This window comes from Theobroma cacao, chromosome 8 (genome assembly GCF_053813885.1).
Source record: "Theobroma cacao isolate CCN51 chromosome 8, ASM5381388v1, whole genome shotgun sequence".
Taxonomy (NCBI): domain Eukaryota; kingdom Viridiplantae; phylum Streptophyta; class Magnoliopsida; order Malvales; family Malvaceae; genus Theobroma; species Theobroma cacao.
In genome coordinates, this window is record NC_142646.1 from 12,784,147 (window position 1) to 12,806,188 (window position 22,042).

Consider the following 22,042-nt stretch of genomic DNA (forward strand, 5'->3'; position numbering starts at 1 on the left):
AACTTCATAATTGTTATGTCCACATTTTCCTTATAGATATATATACATGTGGCTTTTTTATTGATGATTCTCTTGATGAATTAATACTTGAATGTGCTTAATGGGTATATTTTTTAATGACTTGGCTGAGGATATTAAGTGCATATATATATGATGACTTGGTGACTTTATAGTTACATATCCATGGTCTTAATGCTTATATTCTTGATGGATTTTGCTAACCATTATTTCTTGAGCTTAAAAAGTTTAATGCTCACTCTTCTTAACCTTTTTTGATATAACAAAAATGAGGAGAAGGTTTATGAGCAAATTTAATTTTATGCATATGTTGAGGGGGAGATTTTAAAATAATTTCAAATGCAAATTCTGCTCATAGTTTTGTCATATCAAAAAGGAGGAGATTGTTAGCTTGAAAATTATTATAGTTTTGATTATGACAAAATGAACATATTTGCTTGAACATTATTTGAGTGATCCTTGACAAATTCTTGAAATGATTTAACTCCCAAACATTTTTTCTTACATAGTTACAAGCTTAAATCTTGAAGTTACTGAACTATATCTATAAGCTTTTATGACTTAGGTATACGAGTGCTTATGATTCTCATTCATTAATGTCTGATTTAAGGATTAAATAAAAATCTAAATGCACTCATTAAGGGGAGTTTTGAATATCTTTTTTAATGATGACAAAAAAAGTGAGAAGGAAGACTAAGTTAAATAGAGTTTGATAGGTCTTCATGTTTAATTTATGTGTGTGATACTTAGTTATGGTTTTGTTGAATATTATGTGCTAGTTATTATAGTATTCAATATATCTTGCTTAGCTACTGTGGATATTGTAGATCTTGATTAGCTATTATGGATATTATAAATATTTTATTGTAAATCTTTAAAGAAAACTAGATGCATTAACTAAGGGGGAGCAACTCATTATGCATAAAGATTTGAAGCATTCATATTGAACATGGACATTGCACTCTTAATCTAGGAGTATTTTGTTATCATCAAAATGAGAGAGAGAGAGAACGTTGACTCATTGTGTTTTTGATGATAACAAAACATTTCTATACATTGGTATCTAATTATATTATTTAAGTGTGTAGGAGAAAGCTTAAATTCATTAATACATTTGGTATTTGAAAGCAAGTCAAGATGGTTGTTCAGTTGCAAGGTGGGTTAATTGGTAAAACAAGCAAACAAGAAAGAGCTTTAATGAAGACAGATTAGTCTTAACCGATTAACATAAATTTTTAATTAATTAAAGCAATTATGGGCACTACACTTGTAACGACCTTCTCCCAGATCGTTATCGACGTCCGAGACTTGCGAGTGAACTTGGCAAATCTCGAACAAGCCTTAGTTGAGATTCTTGTTACTTAGTTTGGATATTTTAAGGAGTATACAAGTCGACTTGTAATAATGCTATCGATTGCTTAAATCGAATAAAATGTTGTCATCCAGACATAGCAACTAAATAACCATTGTCAAACTCTAGTAGATTTTAAAACAAATTCAAACACATTTAATATTCATTACACAAACTTAAGGTTTTAGCAATACATTACAGATAAACTAATAACTTTTATAAGTCTAACTATTTTACACAACATGACCCATATGCAGCGGAGCGACTCAGAGTGGAAGTCTAAGAGATGCCATTACCTACGTCGTAGTGAAACAAAATAATGACGGGGTAATACATTTGAGCTGATCACTTATCTGCAAAAGGAAGATAAAAAGGGTGAGTCCCACAGACTCAGTGATCATCGGCTTAGTGAGCAGGGCGTAGATGGGAAACAAGCTAGGGATAGAAAATTTAAATATTAAAACATAAGAGCATATATAAACAATTTAACTCAAAACGAAGTTTTGTGCCATACATGAAAACCAAGAATTTTAATGCAAGATAATAATTTAAATCAAGTATCAAAACCAGTACAAGTAAAGATTTCTACCATCGAAATCATTTAACAACTTTACTTAAAGCGAATCAGTATAATCATGCATGCTCCCGTGGAATCAAACATTACTAAAACTTATACACAAGTTCGCAAATCATCTCGTCCTTGAGAAGTTTAAAAACAAAATCACTATATAAAACATGGAGCTGCGGAACAACTGTCATCCTCACCATGCGAAAAAAATTCGTGTTTAAAAACCCAAAGAGACATCGCTCTCAAGTAGGTAATCATAGTAAATCACTCGTGGACCCGCTTCCACGTAATAATAATCTGGGAGGTCCTCATTCACCTAATTCCCACAGCCATGGCAGTCTCGATGATGTTGGCTGACATTAGAGAAATCAAGTGGTCACAACCACGTATAACAACTTGTGGCCTAGCCATGTATATACATCACAGATCGTGGCCCCAACCACATCTAACAGCCTATCGGTGACCCAAAGGTTCTCTAGCTAGAGCTCACTTGTGCACAAGGGTCACACTATCCCGATGTAACATTTGACCTACTATCGAATCTCCTGGTTTGGTAAAACCATTTAAAAATCAAGTTGGGTTCCCAAAAGCTCATTTCAAATCCATTTCAAAAGTACCAATCATGGTAATGTGATAAAGCCTCTTTTTGTAAAACTTTGCAATGTAAAACCTTTATATGAGGTTTAAATACCAAATCAGCATGGTGAATATGTAATTTATTCATGAATGCACATTACACAACCAATAAGGCACATTTTGATGTAAACCGTGTTAAAGATCTTGTTTCCCAATTTCTAAAACCCTTTACATATATGGTTATATATACATATACGTAAAACCTTGTTAAAAGCATGACATTCAGAAGCCTAACATTCTACCAACTTATGCTGTCCACAATTGTACTTAAAGTAAACCAACACCTCTGTTAATCGTATATTGACATATATTTATGGAAATTTTAAAATAGACACACCCTACTAACCTTACAATAGCGGGACACTACGTCATTATCGATTCGGGTGTGTATCTAGCTAATTCTACTTGCCGATCACCTGTTACCTCCTCCGGCACGCCACCACAGCACATTTTCCTTACTTGTACACTTCCTAGCAACCATTCAAACCTAATACACTTAATTATAATTGAAAACGGGTAGCACATCAATCAATAAATCCTTAACCTAATTTCATAGTTTGCATCAACATTATTCAAAATCATTTAACATACAATCCACGTACTTTCAACCAACCAAGCCAACACAACACAATGTAGTCACATTGCATGCTTACCTCTTGGTTTTAGCTTGAATTCCACATATAGTTCACCATTTCCTCACACCCTCGGTCACCATTGCTGCCACAAGCATAGACAATTAATACACATCTCATTTCCCTTGTCTACTTGTGATTTCAAGACTAAAACACTTACACATTGCTTATCTAGCTCAAAATCACCATGCATTCCAAGATCCACCTACATGCATGCACCCGATTCTTGAATCCTTGAAGATTCTTTCTGCCATAAGCAAAATTTCACATTGTAATCAGTTCAAGAAGCATGCATTCAAACAAAATGATAATTTTTACCTTCCTTAACTTGGGATCTATAACCCAAACCACCAAGTTCTCTTTAAACTCCAACAATGGCGTGTGTGGGGAGGAAAGCCTCTCGGCTTTTCTCCAACTCCGCCAAAGTTGAGCCTCCCTTTTAGCTTTCCTTCTTTCTCCCTTCTCCTTTTTCTTTTCTTTCTTTCTCTTTTCTTATTTCTTTCAAGCCAATTCTCTTTCTTTCTTCCCTCTCAACTTCTCCTCTCCTTCTGGGTGGACACTTCACAAAGCCATTTCCTCTTCATTTCCTTTCCAAATGGGCAAACCTCTCAAGGCAAACTCACTTGTTTACTCTTTCTTTGATATGGGCAGATATCACAAGAAATGAGTTTCGAATAGTCTTGTGAAAGCCTTCTTTTCCTTTCCTTTTCTTTCATGGGCGGATTGCCCAAGGCTTATCAACTTTTGGTATTTTTCTTTACATGTCATGCCATTCAATTCCTCACTTTGTTATTAATGCCACTTTCCATTGGTGGCTTGTGCATGCAAGGTTTCCTTTTATGCACCACCTTATTCCTCCAATCACATTTCATGCACAAGCTTCACTTTATATTTTATTTGGTCACTTATTAAACCATTCAAGTCACATGCATCCCACATCTTTCTTTCCTCATTTAGCCATCTAATGCACCGATCTCATTGCATGCACAAAAACTTAGTCTTATTCTTCTTTTTACTTCACATGATGGGGGTCTCACATGTTCCTCACTAACTTCTCTTTTTTGCATGCTATAATTTACATGTAATAGTAAATTCACATGCACATCTCATTATGCCACATAATCTAACTTTCTTTGGTTAGTTAATTTCTATTTAACTCCAAATATTGAAATTACGCATAAGTCCTCAAACTTTTCCTTATTTACCATGTGCCCCTCCAAACTTTTCATCCTTTACAATTTGGTCTTTCCAACATTTATTTGATTCCAATTTCCTTCTATTTTCCTTCCTTCACACTAGTACAAATAAAATATAAAATTTGTACTTCACCAAGGTGTCACCATAATATTTAAATATATACTTACCCGTTCTTACTCTATTTAATAAAGGAACGTGGGCTCCACTAATGTCGTTTTTCTTCAAAATTCTTTCTTGCTTCTTCTCCCCCACTTAGATTAGTCATATAACCCTCCATGACTAATCTCAACAATAGATAAAATATTAATATTTTAATATTATTTTACTCATAAAATATTATTTTATTTTAAATATTCTTTTCACATGTTACTGCTCTTTGGGACTTAAATTTATGACAATTGACCATTTGTCTTATTGATAAGGTCTTATTGGCTTCTATACAAGGGTACGAGGTGTTACAGTCTCCCCTACTTAAAACAAATTCGTCCTTGAATTTAAATAAAGTGGGTTGGTAAGGCTTACCTTAGTCTCAAAAGAGGTGTGGGTATTTCTTCTTCATTTCCTCTTCGGGTTCCTTGGTTGCCTTTTCCACTGAACGACTTTGCCACAAGATCTTTATTGAGGCAACTTCTTTAGAGCACAATTGCTTCACTTGTCGATCCAGTATTGCTACTAGTTGCTCTTCAAAAGTTAATCCTTCATCCAATGTAACCAAATCATATCTTATAACATGTGTCGAGTCCTTAACATGCTTTCTTAACATAGACACATGAAAAGTGGGATTCACACAAGCTAGCTCCATCGGCAAAGCTAGTCGATATGCTGTTAACCCAATTCGTTCTAAGATCTCGAAAGGTCCAATATATCTCAGACTCAACTTCCCTTTTTTTCTGAATCTTTTACTTTGTTTCAGTGGAGACACCTTTAAAATACAAAATCTCCCACTTGAAACTCCAAAGGGCGACGCGTATTATCTACATAAGACTTCTGTTTACTCTGAGCTGACTTTAGACATTCCCTCACCAAACTTACCACTTTGATTGCTTGTTGCACCAAATCAGGACCTAATAATTTCCTTTCTCCCACTTCAAACCATCTAATGGGTGATCTACACTTTCGCCCATACAGCACTTCAAAAGGAGCCATTCCAATACTAGCTTGGTAATTGTTATTATATGAGAATTTCTCCAAAGATAACTATTGATTCCACGTGGTTCCCAAATTCAACACTATTGACCTTAGCATGTCTTCAAGCATTTGTATCACACGCTCCGACTAACCATCTGTTTGAGGATTATTGTAGTAATACAGTTTAAACGAGGGCCTAAAGCTTCATCTAAACTTCTCCAAAACTTATTGGTAAACTGTGGCCTTCGATCAGATACTATGGTCATGGGAACTCCATGCAATCGCATGATATAGTCAATGTAAACCTTGGCATATTTACCTGACCCATAGTTAGTCTTTACAGGAATAAAGTAAGCAGATTTGGTCAATTGATCCACTATTACCCAAATCAAATCATATCCCCTTCTGAAACAGGGCAATCCAGTCATAAAATCCATAGACACATGTTTCCATTTCCATTCGGGAATCGACAAGGGTTGTAGCAAACCTAGGGGTTTCCCATGTTCAGCCTTAACTTGTTAACAAGTTAGGCACTTGGCTACATATTTAGCTACATCTTTCTCCATGCCTGGCCACCAATAAACCATTTTCAAATCGTGATACATCTTGGTGGCTCCTGGATGTACAGTGTAGGCAGTAATGTGAGCTTCTTTTAAAATCTCTTCCCTAAAGTTTTCTCGATCTGGTACATACGTTTGGAATTCATATTTCAACAATCCATCATCTCCATACAAAAATTTCTGATCTCACTCTTCAGAACCTAAGATTCTTATCACGAATTCATCTTGATCTTGAGCACCGTGAATTGGATCCAAGATCATTGGTCATACTCGAAAATGAGTAATAAGGACACTAGGCCCATAAATATCAGTCTTAACCCCATGCAGCCTAAGCTTTTCCATTCGCACACTATACTTCTTCGTTCGGCAGACAAATGTGCCAAAGTCCCCATAGACTTTCGACTCAAAGTATCAGCTACTATGTTCACCTTACCAGGGTGATATTGAATGATACAATCGTAATCCTTGAGCAATTCCATCCATCGGCATTGCCTTAAATTAAGATCACGTTGTAGAAATATAGACTTTAAACTCTTATGGTCAGTATATATTTCAAAGCTTTCTTCGTATAGATAATGACGCCAAATCTTTAATGCGAATACTATCACTGCCATCTCCAAGTCATGAGTAGGATAGTTTTGCTCATGCCTCTTGAGTTGCCTTGAAACGTACGCAATAACTCTACCATTTTGCATCAACACACATCCCAATCCAACTCTCGATGCATCACAATACACAACTTAACCTCCTGTACCATTTGGTAAACTTAAGATTGGTGTCGAAATCAAACACTCTTTTAATCTTAAGAAACTATCCTCACATTCATTAGTCTATTCAAATTTAGCTACCTTTCGTATCAACTTTGTCAATAGTGCTGTGATTTTTTAGAAATCCTACATAAATCGACGATAATACTCGACCAATCCAAGAAAACTCTGAACCTCGATAACTATTCTCGATCTTAACCAAGTTTGAATGGATGCAATCTTTTTTGGATCCACACTAATCCCTTCCTTCGATATCACATGTTCGAGAAAGCTAACACTCTTTAACCAAAAAGCGCATTTAGAGAACTTTGCATATAATTCATGTTCTCGAAGAGTCTGCAACACCATTCGTTAATGTTGTGCATGTTCTTTGGGTCTCTAAGAATACACCAAGATATCATCGATAAACACCACCACAAATCTATCCAAATAGGTCTGGAACACTCTAATCATTAAATCCATGAAAGACGCGGGAGCATTAGTTAAGCCAAAGGACATTACCAAAAACTCAAAATGCCCGTACCTCGTACGGAATGTTGTTTTTGGTATATCCTCTTCTCGAATTCTTAACTGATGATACCCAAAGCATAAATCAATTTTTGAAAAATATCACGCCCCTTGCAGTTGATAGAATAAATCATCGATCTTGGGAAGTGGGTATTTATTCTTAACAGTCACACTATTCAACTTCCGATAATCCACACATAACCTCAAGCTTCCATCCTTTTTCTTTATAAATAATACCAGAGCTTCCCAAGGTGAAGTACTTGGATGAATAAATCCCTTTTCCCCTAACTCTTGAAATTGCTATCGCAATACTCATATCTCTGCTGGTGTTATCCGATAAGGAATTTTAGATATTGGTTCCGTGTCAAGAATCTGTTGGCTCCACTAGTTTTTGATGATAATAAAAAATTCCCATTCATTTGTGTCTAATATTTCTACTTGAGTGTGCAAGACAAGAATTGTATGCCACTAATAAATAAATAATTCCATGGGACATATCAAAAAGGTATATGAATAAGAAGCCACAACTAATCAACAAAATAGAAGCTCTTTAGTTGAATAAGGAAGGGTTAGTCAGTTAAGATTCGAATTAGAAGTTGGCGGGCTTAAGAGTATTGAGAAACATAAAAGACTTAGTCAACCAAGAAATGGGTTAGTCAACTAAGAGTCTACTATCAGAAATCTGGACTTCAAGACAGAACCAACTTAATCAACTAAGAAGGAAGTTAGTCGACTAAGTACTCACTGCCAAAAGCACAGATCAAAAGACAGAAACAACTTAGTCGAGTAAGATATCAGTTAGTCGACTAAGAGCATTCTACTAGAAAATTTTAATTGTGCACTAGAACTGCAACAAAACTATTTCCAATGGTCAAAAACTGCCTAACACTTATCAGAGTTGATTTTTCAATTATTTAAAAGGCTTTCAATAGTGAGAAATGTACTTAAGGCTTCCAAGAACAAAAAGAGCTTAAAAACCAAAAAATATTCTCTGCTCATTTATTGCACTCAACTTTTATCTTTATAAGTGTGACATGCACTTCACTTTGTACCACTTAGATCAACCTTGTGATCATAGGTACACTCTTATCACCTCTCTCCTTGTAGTCTTAGAGTGAGCAGGTCACTCTAAGGGATTGATTCAAGCTAGGATTGCTTGATTGAGCATAGGTTCTAACTTTTCCTTGAAAAGGTAGGTGTTGGGTTTTAGTTGATCCCGGTAAAAATAATTGTGAAAGGTTTTTGCTAAGCCTGGTAAAAGCCATTGTAAAAGCTTGGTGAAAGCTTGTGAATTTCACCATTATTAGTGGATTGATTGGAAAATCCTTGGTTGAACAATCAAGGTAGTGGATGTAGATCTTGGACCGAACCATTATAAATTCTTGTACGATTGTGTGCTCTGTTTTTAGTTTTTCATTCATTCTTAATTCTTTCTTTTATCTTACATTTGTCCCCAATTAGAAGTCAATTTTTGTAAGAGTCAAAAAGTGCTATTCACCCCCCCTCTAGCACATTTACTTGGGACCAACAAGTGGTATTAGAGCAAGTTCCCTGATCTTAAGGTCTAACACCCTTTGGGAAGATCCAAATGGCTCTTCAAAAATCAATAGTGGCTGAGGGACAATCAACAAATAGACCACCTCTGTTTGATGTCTCAAATTACCCTTATTGGAGTACTAGGATGTCAATATATATTAAAGCAATTGATTATGAGACGTGGGACATCATAACTGATGAACCAGTCATTCCCTCAACTTTAAATGTAGTGACCAATGAGATGATCCTAAGCCAAGGTCTGAATGGACCGAGGTTGAAACCATAAAGGTCTAAACCAATTTTAAGGCAATCAATACATTGCATTGTGCTCTAACTCCCACCGAATTTAGCAAAGTATCAAGCTGTACCACAGCAAAATAGGTGTGGGATAGGCTTAGGATTATCCATGAAGGGACTTTTCAAGTCAAGGAGTCCAAGATAGTCCTCTTGACCCATAATTTGAAATGTTTAAGATGGAGCCTGGTGAAGATATCACCAGCATGCTAAATAGATTCACAAACATCACAAACAAACTAAGTCAGCTAGTCAAACCAATAATCGAGCATGAAAATGTAAAAAGACTTCTTAGAAGCCTACCCAAGAATTGGAAGCCTAAGGTGACATCCATAAGAGAATCCAATGACTTAAATGTTATAACTTTGGATGAAATTTGTGGTTCTCTCCTTAAATGTTTTAACTTTGGATGAAATTTGTGGTTTTCTCCTTACTCATGAGCTAGAACTCAAGGAAGAGGAAGAAGAAGATATGAGGGAAGTAAAAGAAAAGAAGAAGAGCATCGCCTTAAAAGCCAACATTCTTGAAGAAGAACTGGATGAGCTATCTTGTGATAATGATGAAGAATTGGCACTAGTTGCAAGGACATTCAAAAAGCTTATGGGCCAAAGGAATCGGAGATTGGCAAAAAGAGGGTTTAGAAGAGATCAAGGTTTTTCATGGAGAATAAGAAATAAAAATGACTTCAACAAAAAGGAAGAGCTTACATGCTTCGAATGCAAGAAGCTTGGACATTTCAAGTCTGAATGCCCCTTGCTGAAAGAAGAAACTTCAAATAAAAACAAGAAATCAAAGAAGACAATGGTGGCAGCTACTTGGTCAGATAGTGATACTTTAAGTTCTGAAGCTAAGGAAGAAAAAGTTGAAGAAAGAGCAAACTTGTGTTTGATGGCATGGGATGATGAATCTGAGGTATCCTCATCCCCTTGCAATATTTCTGTTGATGAACTTTAGGATGAATATGAATGTTTATATGATGAATTTGAGAACCTTGTTTTGAAATACAAGACTTTAAAGAAAAAGTCTGCATCTCTAGAATCTGATTTGGAAAAGATTAAACTTGACTTTGATTTTGTTTTTGAACAAAAACCATTTCTACAAATTGAATTGGAACATTCAAAAACAATTTTTGAAACTCTAAAATTGGAATTGGAAAGCAAAACTGAAGCCTTACAAAAGGTAAGTGAAGAAAATGTTGCACTCAAATGTTTGAAAAATGAAACTCCAAAAAGAAATGCATACTTCAAGAAGAATTCCATTAAGGCATCATCTAGGTGTTATATTTGTGATAGAATTGGTCATATATCCTATGATTGTTATAGAAAAAGAAATGTGTAGAAAATTAAAAAAATTTGGGTTCCAAAAGGATCTTTTGTTGCTGCTAACAATCAAGGACCCATCAAGGTATGGGTACTTGTTAAGAAAAAGTGAAAATTTGTTTTGTAGGTTGAGCTGAATCTAAAAGACACATGTTCAAGAGCTCAACTAAAGAAGAAGGAACCATGGTTTATGGACAGTGGCTGCTCAAGACACATGACTAGAAACGAAATGCTGTTTTCTCAGCTAGACAAGAAAAAAAGAGGTGTCGTTTCCTTTGGTGATGATCTAAAAGGTAGAATTCATGGCATAGGAATGGTTGGTAAGAACTCCCAAACTCAAATTAGTCATCTGTTATTGGTTAAAGGTTTGAAACATAATTTATTAAGTTTTAGCCAATTGTGTGACAAAGGTTTTAAGGTATGTTTTAACTCAACCAAATGTGAAGTGATAGATATAAGTATTAACAAAGTCTCATTTATAGGAAAAAGAATAAAGAATATGTATGTTGTATTTCTTGAGAATCTTGAAATGGATTGTGAAACATGTCTTGTAGCAAAAGTTGAAAATGATGGCCAGCTATGGCATAGGAGAGTTGGACATGTAAGCATGCATACCATGTCAAAGTTAATTAAGAAAAATCTTGTTATAGAATTGCCTAAGCTTAAACTTGAGGATGATCAAATTTGTGATGCGTGTCAATTAGGTAAACAAACTAGAACATCTTTTAAAACCAAGAAAGTTGTCCCCACATCTAGACTTCTTGAATTGCTGCACATTGATATATTTGGTCCAATAAGTACAACTAGTTTAGGAGGAAAATCTTATGGCTTTGTAATAGTTGATGACTACTCTAGGTTCACTTGGGTTTATTTTCTTGCTCATAAGAATGATGCTCTACCAGCATTTATAAGTCATTGTAGAAAGGTTGAAAATGAAAAAGGACTAGCTATAGTTAGTATTAGGAGTGATCATGGAGGTGAGTTTGAAGGAAATGAATTTAAGAATTTTTGTAATGAAAAGGGGTTAAATCATAATTTTTTAGCACCTAGAACACCCCAGCAAAATGGAATTGTAGAAAGGAAAAACTGAACCTTGAAAGAAATGGCTTGAACTATGCTATGTGAGAATAATCTACCTAAATACTTTTGGGCAGAAGCTATTAACACAACAGCTTATGTCAAGACCCGGAACCTCACTCGGGCCCATGACAACCACCGCGACGTCCCGATTGACACTCATTACTCGAAATGCCAACCGGAACCCCGCAAGGCTTACATATCAGTTTCTTTCCTTTACTGTGAGCAATCATTGTTAAACATTCCATTAAAAACAATTATCGGTCGTTTTTGGCTCAAATAAATCGAAAGAAATTTTTTTTAAAGGATTTATAGACAAATATCACTATTCAAAATATTGATTAAAATATAGCATTTTTATATAAAATAATATTTATAGAAACACGTGTAAGAAATCTTTTGTAATGTGTAAGTAAAATAAATTCATACATACAAAAATTTACTAAGTTATAATGTACAAAATGGTTACAATGACAAGTGGCCCAAAATACACCCAGTGTTGGTGTTAGAAACCTATTGTTTGTTTGGTAGAGATGTCAACTGGAATCCTCGACAAAATAGGGTATCTACAAGCTACCACTGACCTGAAATGTTTGGAAAGGAGGTGGGTGAGATTTTGCAATCCCAATGAGTAAACAGACATTATCATAAATATCTAAAGGCGAGTAAAATGGAGGCAAGTTTAAACAACAAATTACGAACCATTTCATAATGTTTTCAATTTATTTCTTAAACCATAAAATATTTGTAATTTATCAAAACAGTTGTTAAGGCTTATGTCTTTTATTAAAAACAAGGCTCAAGCCAAAACTAATCCTCAGGGATACCTTGGCCGAGGCATCTAACCGAGTCCGCCAAGGTTGTTATAACATTTACATGTGAAACACATTTTTATTTTTAAAACAAGTCGTTCCTTGGCGTTGGCCGAGTTACACATTCACGTGGGGGTTCAACGTGAAGTGAGCTCTAATACTACCCCAGGAGTTACCCTCCTCGCCTATACAATCGGAGTAACTATATAATCAAGTTTACCGTGCCCCTCTAATAGGCAGTCCACGGAAACCCGTCACTGCAGTGACCAACCCACCAATTTTAATAAAATTTCGACAGTATAACGTGGCTTTTATTTATTTATCCAGCCTGCATAGTAAAAACAGCTTACATAAATTTCCCAATACACTTACAAAATATAGCCACATATACTCATATCTCATAAGTCATTTATAGGAAAATATATAATTTTCAAGACAGTTAACAGCCTCCAATTACTCAATTTCATAATCAACCCAATATATCTTTATTTGTCACATTTATTTGTAAAACATCAAAAATCCCATTTTAATCTCGTTTTTATTTCATAAAATACATAAAGAGCATTTAAAAATAAACTCTAGATAATTTACAATAATAATAATTTTACTCACCGTTTGTACAAATTAACTGATTTATTGAGGTGCCCCGATCACTGTTCGTCGGGTACGACTTCCTTGCCTTTACCGGAAGGCCCTCCTCCTAAACACAATGCAAAATTTACCCAATTCACCACATAGATGTTAAATCTCTATATAATTGACTTAAATCCTATACTAATGCATGGTATGAAATGCAATAGCCAAAAACGGCTTAAACGTGGTGTTAACCTATTTTTGGCACTTTACCCGTTAAATTGCTAATGCGCTCCATTTTAGCTCAAATTGTCCCATTTTCTCCACAACATTTCTAACCATTAAATATCAGCCAATAACCGTCTAAAATCACCAAAATCAGCTCACTTTCCTCCTTGGAAAATTCGGTCAAAATGGGACATTTACTCAGTTAATTTGCCACTTTGTTTTTCTATCACATTTAACCATTTTTCATCATTTTCTCTTCATTTCTCTTAGAATAAAAATCAGTTCATCATCATTGTACATCAATGCATATTCAGCCAAGGGTGGGTATTGTGAAAATTTCATGCTTTCTTGCCCAATTTAATTTCTATACACATTTAACTACTTAAAACTATCAATTTAACTAAAAATCAAAACATAAAAATTTCAAATTCCTCCCCCTTGAATTTCATCCAGCCCTTGATATCACTTTTTGATCTCTCTCCTCAAGCATGCTAAATGGAAACAAAGGCATAAGAAAGGTAGAAATGAAGCTAAAGTCGAAAAATCTTACCGTTAGACGCATAAACGGTCGAAAAACGCGATTTCCCCTTTGAATTTTCTACTTTTCCTTTGGTTTTTCTCTTTTCTTCCTTTCCTCTCTATTTTCTCTCTTGTTCTCTCCTTATGGCCGGCCATCACTTAATATGGGGTTTAAATGGGCTGACTTTTCATTAAAATAATATTAAATCATTAAAAAGAGCCATGTGTCACTTTCCCATTGGCCCGTTTTTAAAATTTCATCCATTTGTTTCCAAATTTTCACCATACACTTGTCTCACATATCCATAGCTTAGATAAAATTCTCAGACTTATCCAAAGTCTTGGTGCAATAATTTTTGAAATTTACACTTTTGCCCCCGTAAAAGTCAAAAATTACATTTTTGGCCTAAAAACTGAAAAATTGTCCATAGACATATTTTTCATCCCTTATACTCATACCATTCTCCAATTTGTCAAATGTGATCTAAATTCTCTCAAAATCTCAAATTTTGTCCACATGTGGAAAAATTACAATTTTGCCCCTAAACATCAAAATTTTCAATTTTTCCCCAAATGAACCCTCGAACTCCGAACAATCATTTTTAGTCATTCCTTGACTATAAAATGTTAAATTTCATCCTACGATTCCTATTTGAACTAATTCGAGGTTAAATCAACTCAAGTGTACCATTAAGTACAATACCGAGTTTCGTCTATTCTTAGGGACTTTCCTAGCATAATAACATGTTACTCAGTGCATGTATGTTATGACATGTATTTATATGGTCGGGTTTTACAACTTATATTCTTAATAGAGTGCCTATAAGAGCCATGATATCAAAGACCCCATATGAGCTATACAAAGGTGGGAAAACAAATATCTCTCACCTTAGGAGCTTTGGCTGTAAATGCTTTGTGTTGAATAATGGAAAATAGCCTTTAGGAAAGTTTGATGCAAATAGTGATGAAGCTATATTTCTAGGATATGCATTAAACTCCCAAATCTAATGGAGCCCAATTAGTAAGTACTCTAAATGGAACTCCTTCTGGATTATTAAGTTCAGGACACCATAGACTTTCAGTAGTGAAATCTATTGGTCTCTCACTAACCTCTGTGAAATATCAGAATCACTGTCCCCCCTAGACATGTTAAGTGTAATCCAACACACTTCAAAACCTATCTGAAATCAAACGACAATCACTTAATCTCTTGTACACATTGAAAACAAACAAGTCTCTATATGCAGACTCATGCATTCTATTCGACTTAACTTAACTCGGGCCACGCAGTGTCAGTGCGAATTTCTTAAAACAATTTTAAAACCAAATATTTTGATTTTTAAACCCAAAATCATGCTCTAATACCAACTTAATTATCACGACCCAGAACTCTCATCGAGCTAGTGACAACCGCCGCGAAGTCTCGTTAGACATTCTTTACCTCGAATGCTGACCGAAACCTTGCAAGGCTTTCGTATCAGTTTTCTTACCTCCCCTGTGATTGACAGTAACTAAAATCTTGTTTTGAAATGATATGGACCATTTTCCCATCCAAAAACAATGAAATTTATTTTTGTCTCACAGGGGTATTTTAGTCATTTTTTTTTTCTTTTTCAAAAATTTTGAAATCTGTAAAAAATGTAATATGTAAGTGGAAACACATATTTCATGATTTAAATTAAATTTTGTAGTCTAAAACATTTGTTTAAAGTAAAGTTATAGCTATTTGAATATAATAAAAACATTAAATAAAATATTCTATTTTCTTAAAACACAATATTTTCAAAGTCTTCCTAAAATAACTTTTGTAGCATAAGAGTAAAATAAATTTATTCATATAGTAATAAAGATAATTAAAGTATGAAATTTCGTTTACAGTGATACGTGGGCCCCCAACTGACCAAGAAGGTGTAGGGCTACGAACCCTTACTTTCTAGGATGCAACTCCGAGATTAATCTTCGTCTTAATCAACTATCAACAAACTGTCTTGAGCCTGAAAAATGGATAGGAAGAGAGGTGAGATTACATAATCCCAGTGAGTAAACAATTACCATCACAAGCATCTAAAGCCGAGTAGATGGAGACAATATAAAAACGTTATATCTCAATAATGTTCATAACGCAAATTTCATTTCAATCTATACCAAACAATTTCTTTTCATCAAAATTTCCCGGCTTATGAATTTCTTAAACTTGGCCCCTGCCAGAATCATTCTTGCGAGTACCTTTGTCAAGTTATCCCACTGAGACCACCAAGGCTGTTAAATGTCCCATACCCATAAACATGTTTTCACATTTGACGCACAGCCGTTCCTTGGCATTGGCTGAGTCTCACTCTCAAGTGGTTGCCAGAACGTGAGGTGCACTCAAATCTTACCTCATGAGATACTTCATCCAACATCTCCCCCCAGAGGTAAATATATAATTGGGTTACCGTGCCCCTCTCATAGGCAGTCCACGGAAACCCCCACCACTGCAGTGACCGTTTAATATACCACCAGACCCATAAAATTTTCAGTAGCATAATATGGCGACTAAAATGTAATCCAGTCTACCGAGACCAATCCAAAACTGTTCATCTATTTCATGCCAACCCCAAAAATTTAGCCATCATACTACCATAGTGTCATAAGCCACAATTTCAATAACATATAAAATCATAAATTCAACACAGTCTCCATATACTCAATTTTCCCAAAATAATATTTGATTTCAAAATCAGTATAAATCTCATTTTTATTAAAAAATATTTTAATTGAAAAACATAATATTTTATAATTTAAACTCACTATTCAATAAAAGCATCAAACAAGTATAATTACTCTAGATATTTAAGACAATAAATTGTCCACTCACAATTCTAGGAGTTGATGCACTCCTAATCCCAATCTTCAAGCACAATTTTTGTACTTTTACCAGTGTAATTTGCTCACCACCTATCCATAATGTACAATACATAATTCACCACATTAATACTTGACCATTATAAAATCAATTCAGGCTCGGTGTATATGTATGAAATGATATGCAACTTATCCGACTACCGCTTAAATGCGGTGCTGACCTAATTCGGCCTATTACCCGATTAAATGACAATTGTGTCCGATTTGGCTCCTAATTGCTTCATTTCATTTCTAATATTTCAATTCACTAAATGCAATTCCAATAATCTAAAATTCAACCTAACAACCCTCACAATTCTTCTTGAAAATTTCGGCCATTGTGGTGCACTATCACTAAAAATTTTTCCATTCCATTTTCTCACCATAACTCATCATTTCATCAATTTTTCAACCAATTCACTTGATCACAAAATCAATTCATTACTTCTACACTTCACATAGGGTTCGGCCATTGAAGGTTCATGGGGAAAATGGATTCTTTTCTTATTGTTTTGTTTCTAAACATGCTTAACTAACTCTAAACACCAACATAACTCAAAATCTAACAATTCCAACATCATTTCTCTCACCAAACCCATTTAGCCAACCATGATTTCCCCATGAAAACATACCATCCAACCATGAAAATTAAGGAGAAATGCATGGGTAAGGTAAATCACTAGCAAAATCAAAGAAATTTTACCTTTGCTTGATCAAATCCTTGAATTCCAACACTTTCTCTTTGATTTTCCCCAGCTAGGGTTTGTTCTTCCTTGGTTTCTCTTCTCTTCTGGTTTGGCCGACCACTATGGGAGAAATGGGCTAGTTTTTATGTCTTTTTATAAAGAAACAATAAAATAATAAAAGCATGACACATGGCATTTTCTTATTGGTTCAAATTTTAAATATTTGACTTTTAATTCTTTAATTCTCCACCACACATTTCTCATGTTTATCCATTTCCATGATGAATAAAATTCCTTGGTCTTGACAAGTGTCGGAGGTAAAAATTTACTGATTTGCCCCCGAGGTGGCAAAATTACCATTTCACCCTTATACCGAAATTAAAATTTTTCACTTTTAAACCTCAAATCATACTCCAATACTCAAATCATATTCCAATAAGTCAAATAGGGCCAAAAAAGCTTTTCTAAAAATTCCCATTTTATCCCCAAGTGTCAAATGACCATTTTGCCCTAAATAGTGAAAATTTCGGTTTGACTCCAAATTGATCCTCGAACTTCGAATTACCATTTTGAGTCATCTCTGGACTGTGAAACTCTTAATTTCACCTTAAAATTCCTATTTGAACTAGTTCGAGGCTTAATCGACTTAATGGTACCATTATGGGCAATATCGTCTTTTAACGATTTCTCGAACTTCCTAAATATGCAAACATTCTATTGAGCATGTAAATGACGTCGTAATTATTTTACAGAACAGGGTTTGACAAAGTATATGTTGAACAACCACCAGGATTTGAAGATTTTGAAAAACCAGATCATGTTTTCAAACTTCATAAAGCCTTGTATGGATTGAAACAAGCTCCCAAAGCTTAGTATGAGAGGCTTTCAAAATTCCTAGTTGAAAAAGGTTATGGTAGAGGGAGTATTGATACAACTTTGTTTATTAAAAGATACTTAAATGATTTAATTGCTATTCAAATCTATGTGGATGATATTGTTTTTGGTGCAACTAATGAAGCTTTATGCAAGAATTTTGCTGAAAAAATGCAGGGTGAGTTTGAGATGAGCATGATGGGAGAGCTAAAATTCTTTATTGGGCTCTAAATCAAACAAAATGAGGAAGAAATTTTCATTAGCCAAGAAAGATACATTCAAAACATGCTTAAAAGATTTGATATGCTGAAGCTTAAATCAATTTGCACACCAATGAGTCCATCCACCAGACTTGATGTAGATGAAAAAGAAAAGGATGTTGATCAAAAGCTCTATAGAGGTATGATCGGATCACTACTCTATTTAACAGCCAGCAGGCCCAATATCCAATTTAGTGTATGTCTGTGTGCTCGTTTCAATCTCAACCCAAGGAATCACACTTGACTGCTGTTAAAAGAATTTTTAGATGCCTCTTAGACACATAAACTTTAGGCATATGGTATTCTAAGGAATCATCCTTTAGTATAGTTGGATATTCAGATGCAGATTTTGCTGGTAGCAAAATAGATAGAAAAAGCACTAGCGGAACCTGCCAGTTTCTAGGTAGTATGCTTGTGTCATGGTCAAGCAAAAAGCAGAATTCAGTTGCTCTCTCTACAGCTGAAGCCGAATATGTATCTCTAGGTAGCTGCTGTGCTTAAATCTTATGGATTAAAGAACAACTAAAAGACTATGGAATATCAATGCATAACATTCTAATATATTGTGATAATACAAGTACAATCAATATTTTAAAAAATCTTGTTCAACATTCTAGAACTAAACATATCGAGATTAGGCATCACTTTGTTAGAGATCATGTAGTGAAAGGTGATATTAAGATTGAGTTTGTTAATACTCTTCAACAGTTAGCTGACATATTCACAAAGCCTCTGAATGAGGAAAGATTTTGTGAGATTAAGAGAAATTTAGGAATGGTCAGTGTGCAGGAGCTTTAAGAAATATTCTGAAATTTTCTCAAAGGACAGTAGGCACTTAGTTGACTAAGAGAGGCACTTAATCAACTAAAAGCATTCTGTCTCTTTAAATAATAAGACTCAGCCAGTCAAAAGAAGGAGGAATAAAATAATGAAAAGAAACTATCTACCGAGTAATAACAAAGAGAAGAAAAATCGCCTTGGCAAAAACTAAGTTTAAAAGGAATTTTTCAAATTTTGAATTAGAGAAAAACTGACAACATAAGGGGGAGGCAGACGGTTTTTTGAGAAAATTAAACTACCCTTAACTCATTTTCTCTACATTTTCTCTCTTCTGAAACCAACCCACCTAAAATTGAAACCATTCCCTCTCAAACTCCTAAAACCCCGAGTCAGAAATTTATCAAACCAAATGGCGAAATCATCATAGTCCAAAGAGATTCTGGAGAAGGAAAAGGGTAAACGCCCATTGGAAGAAAGTCTGCAACTAGAAGAACAAAAGAAGAAGAAGAAGAAGATAGTGTCCACTGTTGAAAGTGGAAAAACTGGAAAATCACAAACAGAGAAGGAATACAAAGTCGAGAAAAAGAAAGAGAAAGAAAAATCCTTCATGAAAGGTAAACTTCATCCTCAAAATTTAGAAATAAATTTCATGAAGATAGGTTCAAAAAAATAAAAAATGCCCCTATTACTTGTGGTAAATCTATTGATTGGAGTAGTTTTGAGGAGTCTCCTGAATTTCAAGTAGTTTTGTCAGATTATTTTGAAGAGATGAACCTGAAGAAATTTAGTACTTTCAAAAACTGATCCTATAGTCCTAGTCTAGTTAAAGAATTTTATGCTAGCATAGCTTTAGATAAAGATAAACTGGAGGATTTAAAGGACTTCAGTAATGAAGGTTTAAATGTCTTTGTGAATGGGAAATAATTTGTTGTAACAGCAACAGACTTAGGAAGTCTACTCAAAATTGAATATGAAGAGGGAGATTTTGAAATGCTTGAGAACAATGACCCATAATCTCTATGGGAAATTATAACAAGAAAGAAAGAAAAGTACTCATCTAAAAGTAATGCCAGTCTCATTACAAGCCCCCAAATCAGAATTTTTCATTACTTTATAGTTGCAAACATTCATGGCAGAAGTGGCAGTTTTAGCTATGTTAGTCTTCAGGACTTATGGCTGATGGAGCATGCTTTCAATGGTGCTCCATTCAATTTAGGTCGGTTCATGATAGAGAGAATGAGGGGAGCCTGTAGAGTTGACAAGATAAATCTATCGTATGGGAACATGATCTCTTCCTTAGTACAGAAAAAGGTAATATGGAGCTCAAGGTATCAATTGGATTTAGTAAAATGCAGGGACCAGGCTATATATCTTGGGAGTCTACCTAAAATGGGGTATAAGCTTGATGGAGAAACATATGTTAAAACCCCCAAGGCCACTTTTGGAAAAGAGTCTTCTCTCCCTACTCAACTAGAAACAGCTTCCTTACAGTTCTCTAATAAATACTTTTCAACCTGCTCATGAGGATTGATGGAAAGCTGACTGACCAACGAGTAAGGATGTAGAAAATTGAAGAGAAATTGGCAAAGCTCGAAAATGTATTGAAGGAAAAAGGAAAAATGCCTTCTGAACCTACAACTGTAGACACCTCTAATACTCCAAGTCTTACACCAGCAGGTTAGGATGCTGAAGGTTTTACTTTTCAGGCCGAGGGTCATGAAACTAAAGTGGATCAACAAGGAAATCCCCTTTACTTGAGCCATAAAAGGAAACTGAATTAGAACAAGGTACCGAGGTGCTTGGATCACTTGGTGAAATTCCTCTGTCCCATCATGAACCTCAACAAGAACAGCCTTCTCCTCCCAATTCAGAGGAAGTCTCAATAATAGATGTCTTCCACCAAATGGTTAAAGAAGAACAAGTTGAAAAGGAAACAACTAAAAGGAAAGCACAAAAGTCAGTATCTCCAAAAGAATCCCTTGAACCAGCTTCAGTTACAGAGGAACAATCTAGGAAAGGAAAAGAAAAAGCTACTGCTTCTCCACAAGCCAAGTTTAAACCATCTAGTAAAGGCATAAAGATAATGGCAACCAAGACCAAATTTCTCAAGAGACGGAAATCCTCTAGAATAGCTAAAAAAACTAGACCACCAGCCATCTCTTCTCCTTAAGACCCCCTTGAAATTCTTGAAAAATCATCCCCTGAACCTCACCACAGAAATCACCTCCAGAACCATCTCTTGAACCCCTTAATGTTTTCTATTGCACTGATGAGTCTACTTCTTTACCTTCTTCAGAAGATGATTGAGCGTCCTTAGGATTTGATGATGAAAAAAAGGGGGAGAATTATGGTAGAAAGTCTAGGGAAGAATTAGGGGTAATTTAGGATTATTGACTACTATTTTTATTTTCCTACTATTTTTGCTTTGATAGTTGAACAATTAAATTTGACTTTGTTGATAGATGTTTTGAATGCTGATAAACATTGCTGGTTATGTTTTTGGATGTTGACAAGTTGATGGTTGAATATTTAAATCTGTTATTAAAGTTTTCGCCATTGAGTTTTTGTTGTTGCTTTGGTGCTGATATTGGGCTATCATGCTGATGATTAGATTTTAATATGATAATGTGAATGAAAAATGGCTGAGGATGTATATGGATGCTAATTATACTATATCTGTTGAATAATTAATGGCATAAATAAAATCTGGTAACGATTCACTATTGACTAACACTGCTAAAATATTGATGAAAATTTATCAACAGTCACCTACTGTCTGCATAAATATATTCTGAATGTACAATGTCATTATCTGTATGACATGAATAAAAAATTTGG